General features: G+C 36.3%; 1 pseudogene; it reads right to left on the reverse strand.

Moving 5' to 3' along the window:
• Positions 1–6,519, reverse strand: part of LOC122732146 — a 45,545-nt pseudogene extending 39,026 nt beyond the window's left edge.
• Between the last annotated feature and the right edge of the window lie 9,715 nt (positions 6,520–16,234).

Genomic DNA, 16,234 nt, shown 5'->3' on the forward strand with positions numbered 1-16,234 from the left:
GGTTGAAATATTGGTATTAACTCTACTACTATTTGACCATGGGCAAATTACAAAACATTTCTATTCCTCTTGCAAATATGTAGGATTTAGGTCCTAATGCATAGATAGTCAAATGTCAATCTCTATTAATACAGTAATTCCCACCCTATAACACTGAGGAAGTCACAAATCTTTTGAACATATGGTGAGAAGCAATGTCACTTAGTTGACAAATCACTGGACCTGGAGTTAGTCAGACCTGTTGTTCAAATCCTTCCTCATATACTTGAGTGTAGGCCCCTGGGTTTGAGTCACTGAATTTATAGGGCTCAGATGCCCTCTCTGTAAACTGAGGATTTAGTGGTTCTAATGTCACTTCCAGAAATAAATCTGTGATGCAGTGGTCAAAGATTTACATATTTCATTTCACATATTGGTTCTCTTAAGTAGATAGAAGTATGCATAAAAAGCAGAGATTCAGATATAGATGGTATTTTTTTTTATTTTTAAGAGGAGGAAATGAATGCCCTTGGTCACAGATCTACTAAATTTCAAGGCCAGTATTTGATACCAATTCTGACCTGACTCTAAGTATAGGCATCTTTCTACCACACTGTGCTGTCATGTATAATTTGGAGTTTAGCCCCCTGGCAGGTTACATGAGATCAAGGTAGCAATTTTAAATTCTTGGGCTCTGAGCCAAATTAACTACAGACCCTTTACATAGCACACTGCCCTAAGAAATGCCTTTTCCATACTTTCATATATTCTCTAATTTTTTAGCCCTAAGCTCTGTGGGGACCAATTTTTAATTGGGGAGTGCTAGCTAAGCAGCTCGCCGCAATATTTGGGGTAAGGAAGGAGACCAGCAGCCTCCCTCAAAACAGAACAAGATTTATTTTAACAAGAACGAACTTTAAAAAAAAAAAACAACACAAACAGGATCAGTAGGATCAAGGGAAAGGAAATAAAATGGGGAAAGGGAAATTATGATACCTGAAAAAATACCACTGCCCAGGAATCAGCTGAAAATACATAGCAGAACACCTGTCGCTTTCCAGCTTCCACCTAGAATGCCCAATTCTCCTCCCCCAAAACTAGAAACACCCCACACAGTCCCAGCCAATGGGATGGCCGTTCTGACAGTCACATGACTACTCTCGCTACGCTTCCAATCATTATAATTTTGCCAAACCCAAGTAGGCTTCAGCGAGTGGTGATGACGTGAGGTGCCAGAACCCTGGCAACGGATACAACCGGTGGGTGGAACAACATGCGGTTTGCAGAGCCCCAGGCCAGTGCGAGCTGAGGCATAAAAATCTCAAATAACAATTATTCTTTACAGCTTAAAAGTTTGAAGGCATTCCTCCTCTCTACCCTTTTCTCTTCCCAACTTTTCTGATATTGTGAAGGGCAATATTATCCTCCTCGTTACCCACACTCAAAAACTTGAAATCCTACAAAGCTTCATAATTTCACATGACCCAAAGGTACAATTCATCATCAGTATTCTTTGTTTCACCTTTCACAACCTCCTTTTCTCTCCATTGACATCACCATCATCGCTTTGGCTACTATATAGCCTTCTGATGGTTTCTTTTTTTTTTTTTTTTTTTTTTGCTTCAAGTCACGTGCCAGTCTAATACCTGCTCCACTCAGTTGCCAACGTGTAGTGAAGTGGTTGGACAATGTCACTCTCCTTTCCCCTGCTACTCACTATTCCTCACATGCATACTCATTGAAACATACCTCTATAATCACATGTGAGTTTTTCTGATTGGCCTTTTAAGCTCTTCACAACCTAGCCACTTTCTCATCTTTTTAAAATATTTTCCTTCCTTCCATTCACTCTATTTTTAGCTTCCCCAATCCACTTGTTTTATTAGATCATAACACTCCATCCCTTTCCTCTTTCCATTTGCTCTGTCTGTTTCCCACACGGATTTTGAATATTAGCAGCCCTGGCATCCTTCAAGTCTCAATTCTTACATTCTGCAGGTCTTTCTCACCCCTTCCTAGGGATTTCCCCTATGAAATTTCTCTCTCCTCCCTTTCTCTCTCTCTCTGTCTCTCTCTCTCTCTCTCCATAGATAGATGGATATCAAACTACCCTAAGAAATGCCATTTCTTTACTTTCATTCTTTCATTATAGCAGTTGTGAGATTAAAATTGGATATTAGGTCATAAATCTCCCCTACTTAACCTTTCCCTTCATTTATCTCCCAGACTAGTAAATGGAAGAAGCTTCTGGTTTTCTAGATAGAGCCTTTATTGTATGGTAGTCACAAGGTGATGTTGATTAGAAGGATAGGAAAGTAGAAATACAATACAAATCATCTTAAGTCTAGGCTTAGTCTATATTCTGTATAAAACTCACCAAAACCCAAGGCCACTTTTGGGGTGAGAGACCGAGTCAAGCGCGTGCTGTTAACCGAGAGCCGGGCCGAGTCAAACTCCAGTCCGCGTCTGTCTGTGCATCGCAGCCAGGAGACCAGCGGAGCAGGAAAAAGCTCCACTTCTGTTCTCTCCTTGCCTTTTCAGCTCCCACCCGGGAAGTCGAGTGCTCAGCAGGCAGTCTGACATGCGCAGCAGGCGCACTGGCGTGCATAGCTCATGCCATTGGTCTCCTCCCCAAAAGGGTGGTCCTTAAAAAAAAACTGGCGTCTTTCAGTTATCCTAACCGACTGTTAAAAAAAACTTTCATATTTTTTTACCACACAGTGATATATATATACACATATACATATGTATATATGTATATATCAATTTTATTTGTATATATCAATTTTATTTGTATATATCAAATTTATATGTATATTATATATACATATTCAGACAGATACACACACAAATATATATATATATATATATATATATATATATATTCTACATGTCTACATAGTGGTTTATATGTTCTCTTCCCCATCAGAATGTGAGCTTCTTTTTTTTAATGTTTTGTGAGGCAATGAGGGTCAAGTGACTTGCCCAAGGTCACACAGCCCTCAGCCAAGTGTCTGAGGCCAAATTTGAACTCAGGTCCTCCTGAATCCAGGGGTGGTGGGTGCTTTATCCACTGCACCACCTAGCTGCCCCAGAATGTGAGGGCAAGAAAAGTGTGTTTTTCATTCTTTGTATCCCTACTACATACATCTAAGGTGTATGAGGTACTCAAGGACAACTAGCACCACTGATGTGAAGGCTTGCTGAGCCATTTTCAGAGTTTCTTTTCTACCTTTGGTATCCACCCATCATCCAACTCTCATGCAGGGCTCCAAAAAGCTGTTGCATACACAAGAGCCACACCCTGATAAAACCAAATCAGTACACAGGATAAACCAGTTGCGGGTTACCAACAGGCCTGAAACCCATTGGTGAGTGAGGGGTATATCTATCCCAAACATGTGAAGACTTTCCAGGGTGGAATGGGCAGATGAAAACAATTTGTTCCAACAGCTATGAAAGTGGCTAAATTAGGTGCTGTGGAGTTCTTAGAGTTTTGTCAGAGATTAAAGATTCCAAAGTCATTCACTGCCACCTGGGCCATCACTAGTCATCTGGACTTTTGTTCTGCCAGTGAACTTCAGTGACTCTAGAAGAGAGAGCAAGGTTGGTGACCTTGTGCGACTCTGTCTCACTTAAATCCAATTCACATGCAAATCAAGACCATATGTCATTGCTCCTCTTCAAAAATTAAGAATGAACAAGAACAGCAATGCCTAGCACATAGTAAACTTTAGTAAATGCTAATCAATAACGGAATTCATGAGCTAATTCTGTCTATAACAAGTCATACAGCAGGGGCAGCTAGGTGGCGCAGTGGATAGAGTACCGGGCCTGGAGTCAGGAGGACCTGAGTTCAAATCCGGCCTCAGACACTTAACACTTACTAGCTGTGTGACCCTAGGCAAGTCACTTAACCCCAATTGCCTCACAAACAAACAAACAAACAAAAACAAGTCATGCAGCAAATAAAAAAAAATTGTAAGAGCATTTGATAAGTCAGATTACTTTATCACTGCAAACTTTAAATAGTGTTTTGTACCCTGTAGGAGAGCCAGAAAGTAATGGATATGAGATTTAAACCAATCCCCTCCTCTATATCTCAGATTCTATTTCTCTATCTCTTTATCTCCCAATTTCTCTATGTATCTCTAGCTTTCTCCTCCTTCCTTCACATACTTCTTAATTTTCCTTGTGTTTTGAAGAATCAGGCCCATTAACTGCCTATCTCTGTAATGAGTCCTTTGTACATTTGACAGACTTTTTCTTACTCCTAAATATGTAATTTGAAAAATGAGCACAATATTTTTACAGAATTGTAAAGGGACTATCCCTAAAGGCAATAAGTTCTAAAAGTATGGAAATAAAAAGGAGGCACTTGAAATGACTAAAGGAGGGCTGTGGTGGTTTTCAAAAAAGCTTAAAAAGTTCATTGAAACAGGTCATGCCTGATTAATCTCAGTTAGGCACTACACAAGTAGACTTTACAGAGATAGTGAGTGCAGGGGAAACCTTGTGAAGACCATTGCAATGGTCCAGAATGTCTTGAGATTAGAAATAGAAAAAAGGGGATGGATGCTAAAGATATTACTGAAGTATAATTCCCAGGGTTTAGCAACTAGTTGATGATGAGAAGTAAAAGGGAAAAATCAAAACAACAAGGTTTTGAACATAAGAGATTGGGTGAAGATTAGTACACTGACAAATTAAACAATAACGAAGAAGAAAAGTTTTAAGAGAAAGATAAACTTAGCAGGAATATTTTGAGCTTGAGATGAGCTAGATAGTTGGTGATGCCCTGCAGGTAGCTGAAGGTACAATTTCAAATCATAGGAAAGAGACTGAGACATTAGATACATATGTGGAAGATATTTGTGTAGAGGTCACTAAAGAGATAGTTGAAGTTTGGGGAGTATATACTTTTCTTTTTACATTTGAAAGTGTTACACATTTTCACAATAAATTTTCTACATTTTTTAATGTCTGGGTAAAGCATATGCAGGTATAAAGTATACAGTTGTCAAGGGACAAATGGATTATCTATGTTCTGCTAATTCTAAATGCAGCATTGTGATTTAAATATTTCCCAGGGCAGCTTGGAAAAAATGTAGCATTTAAATTTTGCCTAGACTTGCTTGCAGCAAATCATGGGATTTGGAAGGTAAGAGAAGATTTTTTTGTTTTGTTTTAGGTTTAAGTTTACTCTTTGAACTAAATGAGAATTCATTCTACTAGTAAATGATATCCACCTAGTTCATCATCTAACATGGTTTCATTCATTGCTCAGGGAAAGAATACTAATTATTGGGAGTCTGGGGCCCAGGATTCTTTACTCTTGTATCTCCCTGGCAATCACTGAATTTTCTGCCTTTATGGCTTAGTTGATTGAAATCCAGAGATACTAGCTCCACTTATTTCTTGGAGTTGAGTCCTTCCAACAGAGGTTCTTCAAGACAAGGGAATGACACACTTGACAGGGGCTAGAGGTTGGCACTTCTAGAGATTGTAGGAATACAGTCTATTCTACAACTATTCTTTCTTAAATGTCACACATTCGGTCATCTTCACCATGTATATAGAGGTCATTGAATCTAATACATATGAATATTTTATATCAAATAGGAGAGAGAAAGTAATGATGATGATGATGTTATTAATAATAATGTTAAAAATAATATAAGCATTTTGGACCAAGCAGGATGTTGAGATTCACTAGACTGCTAGAATGTGCGTGAAACTTATTTAATAATAATGATAATAGGGCAGCTAGGTGGTTCAATGGATAAAACTACCAGCCCTGGATTCAGAAGGACCTGAGTTCAAATCTGGCTTCAGACCCTTGATACTTACTAGCTGTGTGACCCTGGGTGAGTCACTTAACCCTCATTGCCCCACAGAAAAACTAAACTAAAATAAACTAAAATAAAATAAAATAAAATAATGATAATAGGTCACATGTTCTTTTTCAGTTGTTTTAGTCATGTCTGACTCTTTGTAAGCTCATTTGGAGTTTTCTTGACAAAGATACTGGAGTAGTTTGCCATTTCCTTTTCTAGCTAATTTTATGGATGAAGAAACTGAGGCAAACAGGTTTACACAACTAGCCCGGGGTCATATGGCTAGTAAGTGTCTGAAGCACAATTTGAATTCAGGTCTTCCTGACTCCAAGCCCAGTGCTTTATCCCCTGTGTCACCTTCCAGTATATAACTGGTGTAATTTGCTTAGAATGGACACCTTCCCCAGAGTGAAAGGATGTGGAGTGAATACAGAAAAGACTAGTATCCTGGTGAGTTTTGTCTCTGGTCAGTGCAATCCCTGACCCCAAAGAATTCTACCAATTTTTGTGTTTTCCTTTTAAAAAATATTATATTTTAAAAAAACCTTACAGACCCTGACATACCTGACCAATAGAGTTCTGGGCGAGGTTGCTTATCTAGCACTATCTCGGAAACACAAGAAGTATGGAGACTCGGGCTCACATTCAAGTCCTTGGAGATAGGTAACCCAAGACTGGTCTGCCTTTTACACATAAACTCCATACTAAGAATAACTATGTGTAAAAAACGATCTCTGTATAGGAACAGTCTATTGAAAAAAATGTTTGCAAACTGATTCAAGTGGAAAAATAATTGGATTGGAGTCAGAGGACATGGATTCAAGTCCTACCTCTGATATTACTTACTACCTGTGTGACTGTGGACAATTCACTTAACTTCCTTGTGCACCATTTGTCTCATCTGTGAAATAAGGGAGTTAGATTACAGGGCCTCTGTCGTCCCTTATAGTAGTAGATCTGTGATCTCTGGTCTTAATTTATTTTATAACAACAACTCTTTTTGGTATATAGCAAAAATATTTCCTTCATCATTTTATTAATGAGAAAATTGGATGTCACAGTGATTTTTATCCACCTAAGGTCCTATTGTTATTAATTGGCAAAGATGGAATTTAGAGAAAAAAGGGCTTCTAACTCTAAATCCATCAACCTTTCTACTAGACTACATACCTTTAAGTCAGACACTAAATTTAGACATCACATATTTTTGTACCCAAATATTCCTAATGAAGTAAAATGGGAGAGTCTATCTCAAAAGGTTGGCATCTCTCTTAAAATATTATGCAAAAAACGAGTTTTCAATAGTTTATTTTTAGATAGTGTTTTCACGCAGTATTACTTTAAAAATTTCAGTGACAGGGTCCCACTCCCCCTGGATTTGTCTCTGTTTTTCTCCAGTTTTTCATTAAATTAGTAAATGGATATTTTGGATAAGACCCTTACATCTACACAACAGAATGGATCCAGATATGTTGTTATCTATCCAGAACATTTGGACATATGCTAACTACTCAATGGGAGAATTAATTTGACCACAGCCAGGAACTCCTCACTTTAGGCAAGATACCCTCAGCTCCTATGTTCAATTCTGAGAAGGGAAGAACTTGCCCTTCTATAACTTCCTCCTAATATTTGTTCTCCTCCTTGCTTCCCTAAAAGCAATAGTTTATAGCAGCATCCTTAGACCAAATGAATACATGCAAAAAATAAAGGAAATGGGAGAGAAAGTCGTGATAAGAAACATTGCTTATTAGTCAAGTAAGGTCTTTGTTCTAATCAAATTAATTTCTCTCTCTCTCTTGGCTTCCTTCCTAAAATGCCATGTCTTTACCACTTTCCCTATTTTCTGACCTTTTTTTAAAGGTCTAGCTCAAATACTATCTCCTATAAACCACATTCCCTTCTCCCAAAACTAGGAGTGACTTCTCTTTCCTCAGAAGGAAAATGACACTTTGTGCCTCCCTTTCATGTATATTCAAATTCTTTCTGTAGAAGATAAACTCTTTCAAAGTGGAGACAGCTTCATTTTTGGCTTTGTATTCCCAGAGCCTATCTCTGTACCTGACACATAGTTGTGGTTTGTATTTTTGTTGATTGGTAGAATTAAGTATAGGACCATAACATTTGAAACTGGAAAACAATTAAAGATTATTCAACACTGACCTTACAGGTAAGACAACTGAGATTAAGAGGGGTCAAGTGGCTTACCAAATGTGCCTTTATGTACACGTAGTACATGAAGTATATCTCTGAGCAAAAGAATAAGGAGAGGTCCATCTCAGAAAAGTGTCTTAAATCCTAAAAATAAAAGTGGTCTTTCCTGTTGAACCCTTCTACACTTAATATACGTTACCATAACCGTTTGTGTGTCTGTATCTTTGTGTCTTAAATATGGTAGTTGACATTTTCAGGTCATAAAGTAAGTGTGGGAGATGAGCTAGTATTTATGGTGCAAAGAGACAAAACTAGGTTGCAAAGGAGTTATAAAATACCTCTGCCAGCTTCATATGTCAAGATGCAGGTTAAGGGTTGATTAAATACCAGCAAGTCAAGTGGCAAGTTTTCTTTCAACTTATTTGCTAAAAATGCAATCAACTTAATGCAAAAATAGGAACACATTCTGTTGACATAGCACCTATTATTGCAAATTATTTGAATAAAGACAATGTTGTTTCTTATTTTGTGTAACCCAGTAAATGCCCATGTGTCAATGTGAGAAAAGGTAAAAGATAAAAAAAGATAAAAATCACTTTATAAACCTTAAAATAATATGTAATAGTAATTATTGCTAATAGTAGTAGTCATGGTAGTAGTGGCCATAGAGTTGTTACCTACTCTTATTACAGTTAGGAGTGTCTTTCTCATCACTGCAGCAGATTTCTTAGACAATTTCATATTGCATATCAATTTCCAAAAGGCTTTTCTTATTTACTTTTATACTCAAATCAAACCTGTCCAAATTGGTAGCCATCTACCTAGTCAGAACTGTGACAATCGCTTCTGGCACTTAGGGGTCCACAGATTTCAAAGAATCTCAGAGATACAAGGATGGCAGAGGCCATAAAATTAAGCTCATATATGAATAAGAATTCACTCTATAGCATAATTAGCAGGTAAACTTTGCATGAAGACTTCCATTTAGAGAAATTGTACTATCTCATTAGATACCTAGAGTCACTCTCATTATTGGCACTTCCATTCAATGTTTTAACTGCTGTTATTGACAGGAGATTTTCCATTACAATAAAACTAAGTCAGCATTTCTGCAACTTCTACCCATTTCTCCTAGTTATTCCTCTGGGTAAAGATAAGTAAATCCAATCTTTATGTAAAACTGTTCTTCAAATACAGGGGTTTCCAAAAGTCTTAGGCCAATTTTAAGCTTTATTAGCTTGATATTTTTAATCACTTAATATTGCCCAAAGACTTTGGGAACCCAATGTACATTAAGTCACTAAAGCTTCTTGAATGGGGTAGTGACATGTTCAAGCCTGTGCTTTAGGACTATTAATTTAGTATCTATAGTAAAATGTTGAAAATATGAATGCCCTTTGATCCAGAGATCCCACTATTAGGTATAAATACCAAGAAGTCCAAAGTTAGAAGAGTGCCCCCCACCTTTATAATTCCCCCATATTTCTTTTAGTCTTCCCATCCTATCTTACCACTGGGTAAGATAGATTTCTCTTTATAACTGAGTGTGCATATATAGTCCTCCCTCTTTGAATTAATTCTATTAAGGGTGAGGTTGAAGCATTTCCCACCCCCTGGAAAACCCTATCAACATTTTCTCATTCACAATAAATGCCTTTCCTATTTGTCTCATTGATAAGAAAAAAAATTGTCCCATTTTACTTCTCCCTTCCCCCTTCTCTCAGTATACCCTTTTGTCTCACCCCTACATTTTTTGGAGATCATCCAAAAATAATTGATTCATATCTGTGTGCTCTGTCTATGCAGATTCCTTCTAACTGCCCTAATAATGATAAAGTTCTTAGGAGTTACATGCATCTTCTTCTCATATTAGCATGTAAAAGGTTATACCCTTATGGTAACAGGTAGTTTTAATTTTTGTAAATTAGTATTACACAAATTTGACTACCTTGCCTATGGGTAGCAAGATCTCACACACCTACACACACCCTCATGCCTAACCATACCCCCTCAGGCTCCTGGGAAGCAGGAGCACACGCAGTGGCAAGGACCATTACTATAACAGCAATACCAGTGCAGCCTCAAGACAGGAGTCCTTTGCTCCAGGTAATGAAGTTTCTATGTCTGGGATTGGGGTGGGCAAGCAGACATTGAAGCTCCTCAGACTATAGGACAGAGCCATGCATAACTTGGGAGGGAAGGTGGAGGTGGAGGTCTGTGGAATGGTCCACTTATGGTAAGTAAGAACTGTCTACACCCTTTTATTAATAATTATTTTCTCACAACATTTACCCTTTATGCATCTCTTGAGTCTTGTGCTTGAAATTCAGATTTTCTGTTCAGCTCTTGTCTTCATCAGGAATGCTTGGAAAACCTCTATTTCATGAAATATCAAATTTTCCCTGAAAGATTATACTCAGTTTTGCTGAGTAGATTATTCTTGGTTGTAATGATAAATCATTTGTTTTCAATAATAACATATTTCAACTTCTTCACTCCTTAAATGTGGAAGGTGCTAAATCTTATGTGATCCTGACTGTGACTTCCCATATCTAAATAGTTTCTTTCTGGCTGCTTGCAATATTTTCTCCTTCACCTGGGAGCTCTGGAATTTGGCTATAATATTCCTGGGAGTTTCATTTTGGAATCTCTTTCAGGGGGTGATTGGTGGATTCTTTTTTTTCAATTCAAGAAATTCTTGCTCACCTTGGGTACAATTTACATTTTCCTTGAGGCTTTGATTGTAGTTGTTTTCACATTGTTGTCTTCTTCTATATTCATGACTTGATCTTTCCTGCCATCATGGTCAATTTATTTTGTTGTTATTGTTGTTGTTTTTCATTTCCCCAGTCAATTTCTCTAATTTTGGCTTTATGTTAAAGTTAGGCTTTACTCACCTGGGTGTATGGAAGTACTGTGTCAAGCTTCAGAATATTTTGTGCTTCTGTCTTCCAAATGAGTTTGGAGGTCTGCAAGTTTTGGTGCTTCCAAAATGGTGTTAACCACAGAGAAGTGTGGCCATTGCTCTTCTAGACTGTATTCTGGTCTTTATTCATGAAGGGCACCTTTTTCCCCTGCAGGTGCAAATACTAGTGCACCTCTTGGTCCTGGAATTTTGAACAGGACTCCTGCTCTTTTGTAGTCACAAGTGCAAGAACTGTGGCCCTAGAATTATGACCAGGGTTCCAGCTTTCTGGTGATGGATCACAAGCAAACCTCTCTCTTCTGGTACTGTGACCCAGAACTAATTTTGGGCAAGACTTTCCAATAGGAACTAGTTACATCCAGTGATGGCAAAAATGGTGCTTTGTAATCTCGTTCTGTCCAGTTGTCTAATCCCCTATTGTCTATAGGCTTAGAGTTTCCAAAGTTTCTGCTGCTATTGATGATGTTGAGGCACTCCTACTGAATTCTAGGCCTGTGGCCATCTCAGTGTTACAGATCTCTCCTGCAGAATGACTAAGTTTGTGTAGGCTGGAAAGAAGTCCCTCTTACCTTTTGTTGGCTCTGCTGCTCCAAAAATTAGATTTGAGACATTATTTTTAAATTATTTGGAGACAAATGTCAAGAGAATTCAGCTGGTTCCCAGTCTATACTCCACAATTTTGGCTCCACCCTACATATTGAAATTTGCATTTTTGATAGGCATGCCATGTATGTTATTATAGAAATATCCAAGGTTCTTTTTATATGTACAACTGACAAAGGAAGGATGAAGGGAAAGAAGGAAGGACAGAAGGAAGGAGGGACAGATGAATGGAAGAAAGGAAGGAAGGAAGGAAGGAAGAAAGGAAGGAAGGAAGGAAGGAAGGAAGGAAGGAAGGAAGGAAGGAAGGAAGGAAGGAAGGAAGGGAGGGAGGGAGGGAGGAAGGAAGAAGAAATGACTAGAATTTACATTTCAAAGATAAGCTTGTAAAATTTATGGAAGGCGAATAGGAAGGAAGGTTTACATGTCAAAGATAACAAAAAGGGAAATATTACATCTGGTAATTTGATATAAAAGTCTAGGAAATGGTTATCTCACAATGAAGTCAGTGTTCTATGACTCCTAACCAATTAATCATCTTGAATTAAATATTATAAGTCTAAAATGTATTCCATAGATTCAACCAGACATATTTTTTTAAATAAAATGGTCATGCTAGAGAGTAAATACAAAGGGAATTGCAAAAAAAAGAAAAAATCATAACAATTTTTTTTCCCAATCAATGATTAAGTTGTTACACACAAAAAAATCAAGCAGAGATCCTTAGAGGTATGACACTAGAGATCACCTTTCAAGTTGACCAAATACTTTTACAAGGGGTTCAGTCATTTAACAAATTTGGAATCTGTGTGTGTGTGTGTGTGTGTAGCAATTGGGGTTAAGTGACTTGCCCAGGGTCTCACAGCTACTAAGTTGTCAAGTGTCTGAGGTTGGATTTGAAATCAGGTCTTCCTGACTCCAGGACCGGTGCTCCATCCACTGCACCACCTAGCTGTCTCAGAATCCTTTTAATCATACCTTTGTTTATCATATTTCTATTTGTATTATTCAGAAGAAAATTGTGATTTTGTCTAATCATTTAATATATTTTTATATAAATTATATCTTCATCATTTCCTTGATTTACCAAAATAACCTTGTCAAAAATCCAGTCTGTTAAAATCTATTCTTGATGAATCTAATTCTTTGGTTCTTTTGGACCAGATGAAGACCACAGAACCTACTTCCTCTTATCCCAAAGAAATACAGAGTTTAAGGTTAAAATTTTTGTTTTGGTGGTGGTAGTTTTTAATATGTACTAAACTGATTTAAAAGAAAAGTTGCATTAATCAAAATAAAGTAAGAATCTTCCTCTATTTAAGTGGGACATCATGTTTTTTTTTTCTTTATGTTTTTTTTTTTAAAGGACCAACACAATCATTTTACCAAAATAGAGCAAACTCTTTTCTTTAATTTTCTGAAACCTCTCTTTTTTTGTGTTTTTGTTGTTTTTTGTTTGTTTGTTTCTAGCAAACCTACAGGTGACAGACAACTGATTGTTGGAACAATCATCTTCCAATTTGCCAGTCTTTCAAATGAAATAATGGGTATTTGAGGTGTCAGAATGATTCATTTTTATATTATTAAAACGTACCTCAAATGCAATAGGTAACTGATAAGCATTTGGTGAACTGAACTAAATTGTCAAAATCACTAATCAGTATTACCAAAATCCTCATTTTCTTTATCTAAATGGGATTGTGTTATCTTTATGTACTATTTAAAATCAATAAACAGCAATGCCTCAATATCTGGTCATCTATTTATTAGGATCCTGCCAGACCTGCAAATTTCAAAATGTGAATACTGAAGAATAAAGAGAAGAGAATCATTCAGTTGAGTAAAAGGACAAATAAGCATGTGTGTCAACAGAATTCTTGCTCTTGTATTTAATATTTTATTTGTTGGATAATATAAAATCAATGAAAGATTTTGAATGTGGTAATGACATAAACATTTATATCAGCAAGATTATATTGTAACTAATCTAAAGAAAATATTAGAAGAGGGAAGAAAAGAGACAACAAATTAATAAAATCTGTACCTAAAGAAATTAGAAAAATATTAAATCAAAGACTCAAAGAAAACTTTTTACTGAGATTACGTAAGTAAAATCAGTAAGATATAGCATAGAAAATTAGAAAAACCATTCATAAAATTAAGACTTTTTTCTTCAAAAAGCCAATACAATTTATGAATAAGAGCAAGAAAAAATGCAAATCAATTAAATTAATATGAAAAAGATGTCATGCCTCATGTACAAGAAAATACAAATATTAATAAAATATAACACACAGCTATATTCTAACAGATTGGAGATTTTTTAAAATAGCTAGCTTTCCAGCTAATAAATTATCTAAAGTAACATAAAAGGACATGCATTATTTGCATGATAAATGTAATTAATATGATGGAAAAAATTATAGTCAATAAAATTAATAAATATTTTATAAAACTTAATATAAATAAAGGAAAAATAACTAGGAAAAGTAGTGCAATTATTTTTTCTATACTGATTTGAAGCCAAATTATTTCCAACACCCTATATTCTAGTATTACATAAATTATTTTGAAAAATAAAGTTGGAATATTGCACAATGTGTTTTATGATGAAAATATGGTTTGATTTTGACATTGGTAATGATGATATTAAGAAAGAAAATTACAAATCAATCTCATTAATTAATATGATTGCAAAATGCTAAAAAATATTTGTAAGTAATTTCCATATAAGAGAAATACAATCTTCATTGGTCCATGTTTCAAATGAAGAGATGGGGTTAGTGCAATCTCATTTCTTGATTGTTCCACATTTCAAATGAGCAGATGGGTTTAATAAACATGTTCTACCACCACCTTATGCAGGCTACCTGTCATTATATAATATTAAAGTAATGTTTCTAAAATGGTATCCCCCAAACTGACTCAGCACAGATTGCCAACTCTGTATGATTCCATATTTGGTGCTAGCTCTACTCATGATGCATCCTCAGCTGTATCATCCTCATTTGTGATGTGTGTGCTAAGTCATTTTGAGTAAGCAATACTGGTTATAAATTGGGGAGTTAAACAGGAAATAAGTGTACTGTGGTCAAACATAATACTCGTGTATTACAAAATTTATAATCTCACATTTCCTTCAATATAATGAAAATTGAATAAATTTAGTTAAGCAGAGCCATAAACTTACACATCACTTAAGGAGACAAACCACATTAAACAGATTCTACAAGTAAACCAAGTCAGGTTTTCGGTTAATCTACATTTAAACAGTTTATCATGTATTAATTTGAGAGGGGGATTTATATATCACCAAGGTAACCAAGAATACTTAGTAAATATAAACATAAAATAACAACAAAAAATAACATAATGATTATCAATAAAAATAAAACTAATCTCCTTTAACCTAGCAAGCCATTCCCAATGTTCATTTAATCAGCACATTGCATCTTGGGTATCACATGTCCAAAGTAGACGTTGAGTCTCTGTAAAAATCTTCCCTTGAACATTCTGGAATAGGCTTCATTCTCAGGGCAGTTCTCAAGGGAATTCCTCTTGGTAGATCTACTTCTATGGTTCCAATTCACTTGCAGAGATCCATAGGAAATTCTCCTAAAATCTGTCACTGACAAGATTCAATATAACTACATGCTCTGAAATTTGCTTTTCCAGTAACTAGTTCATGTGGTGAAAACTAACTGAAACCTTATGGAGCTAATCGCATTAATGGCAGAACTATAATAAGAACATTCATTGAGGAACTCAGAATTCAGCTGAAACATCAGAGAATTTCTGGTTTTATATACCACTACCTCTTTCTATCTTTACCTAAACTTTATCCTTGATATTGACAATGCCATCAAAAGATTGAAGAATGAGGCAGGTAGGAGGTACAGTTGATGGAGCACCAGTCCTGGAGTCAGGAGGACCTGAGTTCAAATCGAGCCTCAGTGACTTGACAGAAGCTGTGCGACCCTGGGCAAGTCACTGAAGACCAATTACCTCATGCAGAAAAAAAAAAGGTTGAAGGAAAGATCTAAAAAGGTCCCCAAACTAAAAAAAAAAAACCCAAACTATGAGACTTGTAAAATTAGTCCTTCTTTCTCTTAATATTATTAGATAAAGACTGTAAAATTGTGAGGGGAAGGGCATTATTTAAAATTCTTTAAATTATTAATGAAATTTTAATGTAAAAACCTTAACTTAATTTTGAGTAATTGTTACTAGAATATATTCAAGGCCTGTATATCTTACCAGAAAAATATGGAAGTCAAATAGAACTATACATACAGGCATGCATACATGCATGCATATGGGCATTGTAACGATTGGAATAACGCCACCTGCTGGAGACTTACTGTAGAAGAGTTCCGCCCTTGAAGCGAAGGTCTTTGAGGGCAAGACCAGGAGTCTTTTCTTTGGCGTCAGGAAGTGACGCGGGCTAGTGGGAGGAGGAAGGAAGACTGGCGCTCAGTCTCACTCTCTTGCCTTTGGACTCTGGTGGAGAGCAGACCTAGAAATGTGCTCTCCCTTTAATAGATAGGAATCTAGGCCTTTCTCTTTACCAAATTCTTATTCTCCTTAATAAATACTTAAAAGTCTAACTCTTGCTAAAGCTTATAATTTATTGGCGACCACTCATTAGATATTTTAGACAGTTTAGCTAGAATTTTAGCCCTTAACAGCATGAACACATGCAATCATACATACATGCAAGCAGGCATACACCTAAATC

The sequence above is a fragment of the Dromiciops gliroides genome, chromosome 6 (genome assembly GCF_019393635.1).
Source record: "Dromiciops gliroides isolate mDroGli1 chromosome 6, mDroGli1.pri, whole genome shotgun sequence".
Lineage (NCBI taxonomy): Eukaryota > Metazoa > Chordata > Mammalia > Microbiotheria > Microbiotheriidae > Dromiciops > Dromiciops gliroides.